Source organism: Cryptomeria japonica, chromosome 7 (genome assembly GCF_030272615.1).
Source record: "Cryptomeria japonica chromosome 7, Sugi_1.0, whole genome shotgun sequence".
Taxonomy (NCBI): Eukaryota; Viridiplantae; Streptophyta; class Pinopsida; order Cupressales; family Cupressaceae; genus Cryptomeria; species Cryptomeria japonica.
The window spans coordinates 350,172,795-350,179,360 of record NC_081411.1 but is presented as its reverse complement, the minus strand read 5'-3'; the positions used below and the strand labels follow the sequence as shown (position 1 = coordinate 350,179,360).

The 6,566-nt window shown below is 36.3% G+C and overlaps 1 pseudogene; it reads right to left on the bottom strand.

Annotated features, from left to right (window-relative positions):
* Positions 1 to 482: 482 nt before the first annotated feature.
* Positions 483 to 6,153, bottom strand: LOC131078760 (bifunctional isopimaradiene synthase, chloroplastic-like; annotated as a pseudogene).
* Positions 6,154 to 6,566: the final 413 nt, after the last annotated feature.

The window sequence follows — 6,566 nt, the reverse complement described above, 5'->3', positions numbered from 1 at the left end:
GAAACAATGCTTGAGCATTCTTCTTCTTGGCCTCCTTTTTGGTTGTTTTTATCATTGATGAAGAAGGCATTCCAATCAGCTAGCTCCTGGTAACCTAATTCAACAATTTCCAACATACATTTTCTTATCGAAAAGGTCATCATTTTTATGCACCAATAATGATACTTATTTTTTGTCAAATTTTGAAATGGACAAGTGGTTATAATTTGACATGATAAACTTTGGCAAAATTTCAGCAGCAAAAACTTTAACTCAAAACAAAATACTTGCTCTGATATTAATTGTAGATTCAAAATCGAACCCCCTGTTTCTTAAAACCAGACTAAATTGAAAAATAGAGTACCTTATTATGTTTCAGGACTAAATAACAAGAATAGTTTTTTTATTGGAGCTTTCTAATCAAAACAAAATAAAGACGTTTCATTTATAATGTCTATAGCTTCAGATCATAGCAAAAGTAATGCATCAAACAACGGTTTCAAATTGACAGATTAATAAAAAACTAAGACTGCTATCTAATCAGCTAGATCATTGTCCAATGGCATGGACAAAAACCACTGACAAACATAGCATGCACATCATGCATTATTCGTAGGAATTATAGACCAAAGTTTCTAAAAACTTAACTAAAGTTAAAAACATTAAAACTGATGCTGCAATCTAAAAATAGCCTAACAGAAACTTCGCATGGCGGTAAATGGCAGATTTGTCCTCCACGCTCGAGCTGCATGATCGAGCAGCAGCATCAATTTTTAACAGGTAGTCTATAACAGCACTGGTTCGTACAGAGACTTTTTAATAGAATCTTCAAGGTCCTCCGTGGCATTTGAAAGGCTGTCTTCGTTCCTGTAAACCACGTTCATCACCCTAGCCGTGTTGAAAAGAAGAGTTCTAAAACTCTTGGGTATGTCTGCATGCATTAAAAAGTGGTAGTTCAATTGAGTAAGGGCATGTTCGTTCACTTTGTGCATATAATTGGAGGCCTCTTCTTCCGTGCATCCGGGGCGCTCATTTATGTAACATTGTAGGAATGAAGCCAATTCTCCAAGATCTCTTTCCCTCTGAATTACCACGCTAAAATACTTATTAGCTAATAACATACTAGGTGTTTAAAAAGATCAAAGTGAAGGGAGGCCAGGCCCACCTGGAACGTTCTAAGGTCGTTACAAGACGTCCAGTCAGATTGACGAGATTGAGAAAGTCAGCTCAAAAATCTACCTTCCCGACAATTTGATCAGAAAGAATCTCTCCCGTACAAAATATTGCAGTCAGGATAGTTACTCCCAGTGCTATCGACACTACTGCATTCTCCCTATACTCATCAAATGATGGCGAATAACCTCTTTCCATCCACTCTCTTTCTTTAGTGTAACTGAAGAACAGATGCAACCACTGAACCGCACAACAAACAAACTAATCTTGTTAGACTACGATTCCCCTCTTTCTCTACTTAAATCTAAATTGATTTCAAACATGTAAGTAGGAAGTAAAAAAGAGCCAATGAAAAATGAGTTCACAGTAAATGAATAGACATTGAGTCCAAAATTACATTTTGGCAGAGATGGAACAAATAAAAATTGCATGGATGTCTTGGCAAACATTTTACCTGTTGACGCAGGTAAGGAAGTGTTTCACGTCCTTGAACCTCCTGTGCTCGTTCAGATATATCGGTCAAAGTATTATAGAGGCCCATGAAAACTATTTTCATGTCCTCTGGTAGTTGGTCGATTACCAATGGATCCCATCTGCAGCATGATAGCCAACGGTTAATATGGGCAATTTGTTAAGATGAGACGGGGATTTAATGGGCTGACCTTTCCAAAGCTTCGTTGAAGAGCTTGGCTTGATGCAGAGTTGCATAGTTGTCATAGAGGTCGTCTGTGAGTACAGCCAAGATTCCGGCTTTTGCATAAGCTAGTCTACAATCGGTGTGTTGTGGTTCAAACATCACCGCTGAAGAGGTTCAGTAAATTGCCACTTCTCTGTGACGCGTAAAATCCAAGTGCGGGAAATTGCAATCCTCGTACCATCTTTAACAGCACAATAATCAAATGTTAATAGCATTCATCAAAGGTCGTGGCAAAAATAAATATTAAACTGATTTTCTTGCTGTTTGATTAGATTATCTTTATAACAGGGACTATTTCAAACTGTTTTTTTGTTAGCGCAACTTTGGAGTCTGTTATCTCCGTAATTCACGGAAAGACTCTTGCTCATGCATAAGCTAACAAAGGAGTTATAGATTTTTAACTTCTTCTGCCTACTTCAGTTCCATTTCATGCAGTTAATTGTTGATCTTTAGAAATTTCATGCATTTCATGCATAATTTCTGCTCCAATGATCTATATATCATTTGTAATCATAGAGATCTGTTATAATGAAAATGGTTGATGAGTAATCATAGAGATCTGTTATAATGAAAATGGTTGATGAGTTCTTTGTTCTGATTTTATCTGCATGTTTTGCTTTTATTTTCCAGCTAGATCTTTTCTCTATTTTGCAGGATTAGCTGCAAAATTTTACATGGTATCAGAGCCTGGAGCTAGAAGGAAGGAGCACAACAATTATTTGCTGTCAGATTTATGAAGATTACCATCACCATGGAAGTTGACGTAGACCTCTATTTTTAGATGCATGCATATTCTTCCCTTATTTTTTGCATGCTTTTTGTTTTTGTTTTTTTAAAAACAAGAATGAACTCCTTAGTGAGCTTTACATGCACAACAGACAGTGCATGCCTTTGCTTCTACCGTAAATTGTCCAATCATGCGGTGGATACTATTTATATTTTAATATGCATTTTTTGCATAATGTAATGGAGAACAATGGGTTAATACAATTCATTTCCTTTCTCGGCTGCTCTGATACCATATAAAATTTTGCAGCTAATCTTGCAAAATAGAGAAAAGATCTAGCTGGAAAATAAAAGCAAAACTTGCAGATAAAATCAGAACAAAGAACTTATCAACCATTTTCATTATAACAGATCTCTATGATTATAAATGATATATAGATCATTGGAGCAGAAATTATACATGAGATGCATGAAATTTCTGAAGATCAACAATTAACTGCATGAAATAATGGAATGGAACTGAAGTAGGCAAAAGAAGTTAAAAATCTATAACTCCTTTGTTAGCTTATGCATGGGCAAGAGTCTTTCCGTGAATTACGGAGATAACAGACTCCAAAGTTGCGCTAACATTTTTACCTCTTTATATGTTGTATTTCAGATCTGTGTGTAGCTTGAATGCGGTTGAAATCGAGTTTGGCCAATTCTAAATACTTGTCGTTGCTCGCATATGGCAGTCTGTGCATCACACTCAACCTGGATTATCGTTATGTGCACTAGAGACAATTTAAATATCATGGAATGTAATAAGACTCCAAGCATATAAAACAAACTGTATCTTACCGATATAATGTCTTCCCCAGCCATAGGTCATCGGGATTAACCGCCACCATGTGATTTCTAGCCATCAGCCTTGGCATATTTCTATTCCACCAAGCAGACAGAGCATATTCGATCTGGATAAAGATGAAAAAAATATTGGAAATCAGATTTTTCTTTTTTATTTAAGAAGTTATTCACAGAATAAAATTTCAGAGAAAGGGACTATTCGCAGTACCTCTTGGCGAAGGTTTTCCTTCACAGCCTTCGCCTGACAAAAGTTCTTGGTTTCCAGGGATCTGGCCAAGTAATCTTTTGCAAATGCACCGATTTCTCTCATTACATTTTTGCCCGGAAAGTTAAGCTGTGAACATCTATACAGGCTGAGTATGGCGATTATTCCTACGCAGTTTTCGTCACCGGACCGCTTAGAAAGCTCTTCAGCCTCCCTTTTGATGTTTTGCAGAGCGTCTGTCAATTGTAATTATTTAAGGTTAAGACAGATCTAATTATTCTGGAAATTAAAGACTCGATTAAGCTTTGAAAGAGTATTTATACGAATCATTTGCATACAAACACATGTATACCAGAAGATACAGTGTAGCCGAACGTTCTGAGAAGCCTGAAGGCAGTGGCTGTAATATCAATATCTGGAACCAGGCTCTGTCTTCCTAATCCAATGCCTCTTTCACTCCAGTAACTACCGTACGTTTCCAAAGCAAGGTGTCAAAATAAAATCAATAATCTGGACTTTTATATAAAAATCACAACAGAGGAGACACTATTACTCACTGCAACACATAATCCATGGCTTGTTTAATCTCCGTTTGGAAATGGTGTTCGATGCCAAGACTTTCAACACTATCCACGGCTCTCAAACGCTCTGTTATATCCACTGGATAAATGCTCGGTACTGTAATGCCAACATTTTAGTTTTAGAATTCGATATTCTTTCAATAATGCTTTTGAGTGTTGAGTACAACAATTACCATGATCTCCAAATTTTGCAACAAGGCTTGTCAAAAACTTTAGGCATTTGTTGTCTCCTGTGTGCATAAATACACAAGCTGTAGATGCTGGGGAGCTTGAGGAAGATCCATCCTGTGATTGCAGTTTCAGGATATTTTTCCAATCTACTACTTCTTGTATCCCTTCCAGACACTGCAACATTGTTGAGGGATGGCTGTGCAGCTCTTCAAAAGATAATCTAATTCACAATAATATTATTCAATCACTTCCATCTTCAGTTTATGCGTGTCTTAAAACATGACATATCACGAACAGATAATAGCAAAAGATTACTTTTTTAATTCGGAGTCCCGCTTTTCGTTGATTTGCTTTATGATAGGTACCTCATAAGGAAGATCCAAACCCAAAAGTTTGGCTTGATTTAACAGTGTAGGAAAGACTATCTCGAATACTTTCGATCGATGATGACCTAGTGCTTCTTTAATCATTCCTTCTGTATTACCCTTTAAGAACTCAATACCTGCTATGGCCCAAAAATTAAACTTTTCAAGGTAAATCTCATTTTTCAATCATGCCTCTTGTAAGGTAACTTGAAAATATCTGAATTAAACTATCCAATGTAAAAACAATAACTACTAAAACATAATTCCAAAATCTGGAAAAAAGGCGCATAGGTCTATGGATAAAGGTGTTTGGCCCGTTGGCGCAATGACAGCACAGATGGAAAGGCAAGGAAAAACGAAATATGTAATTACCTCTGTTCACTTGGTTATTTCCAACGCCCCAGAAGGCTAGAGTAACTATGCAGGAAAGAGTATTGAGTAATCTATCACAAGCTAAAAAATTACGATTCTCTCCCCAAGAACCGTCGGGTAACTGATTGTGAGGAATCCAGTCCACCATTTGAGGAAACTGGGGTTTAGCGGAGCCATCAATTGCAGAAATCCTCCCTACCCACGCAGTATCGTAGGGAGAGGGACTTATTTCGCCATCTTCCATCAAATTAAATATAGCTTTGATCTCTGCAACCAATTCCTCTATTATCTTATCCATCTCATCCGAGGGTGCCTGAAACAAGAACAGGAAATGAGATTTTCAGATTTTCTCTGATTGTGCATCTTTTATTTCCTCTTGGGTTTTACATATATCCGATAAAGTGATTAAGCGATCTTTACAGTTTATTGTATAAATTTTTAGTTCTTTCATTTCAATGATAGATCAGAACGTGTAATTCATAAAATTGATATAAACTAAAATCTGAATGACTACTGATAAATGTTATCCACAAGTTCTAAAAAAATGTGCTAATAAAAAGCTGATCTATCTACATTCAGTTCATACTTAATACCTCAAGTGTTGAAACAGATTGAACGTAATCTGGCTTCCTGTAATAAGCTGCAATAATGACAGCCTTAAATTATTTAACACTCAAATACTTCACTAGTTTAAACTCAAAACTCTATAAAATAAAGCAGATGGTGTGTATTTTCTGATTGCCATTACCCTGAAGAGTCTTCGCATCCTCTCCGACAACAACAGATGGGATGTTTCGCCAAGCTACAAATGATTCAGAAAAACAATAATAATTAAATATTATAGTCAATATATTTTTAAATCTATGCAAAATATATTGATAAATTTTAAAAATAATAAAAAAAATCTTTACCCAGACTCTTTGCACGCGAATAACTTCCAAAACGCAAACATCCATGGGCTTTCATTGAAATCCACCGTGGAGGTTTTGTGTTAACCGTCAAAACTGGAATGAGCGGTGTAAACAAAATTGAGGCCATCTTTAACAAATTAGATATTTCCTTTGTATTGACTTTTGTGTTGAACATGCACGAGGAGGGGATACCTTTATAGGGTTGCACTTGCCATGCCACAATAAATTGACTATAATTTTTTTTAAACACTTTCAACAACTCTGACACTGGAGCAAAGAGAGTGCAGACAAAATGCAGAATCATTTGAACAGCTAAACTTTTTTTAAACACTTATAACAACTCTGACAGTGGAGAAAAGAGAGTGCAGACAAAATGCACCTGAGATTGAGGTCGAACCTGCTTCATCCCTACTGCAACTTATTTTGTTCTTATCATTTCTTCCTCGAACAATGCATATTGGTGTCAGAGTCGCCACTCACAACTTGTGCGGTATTATGAAATAATCATATAATATGGACAAATCTTGACATAAATTACAT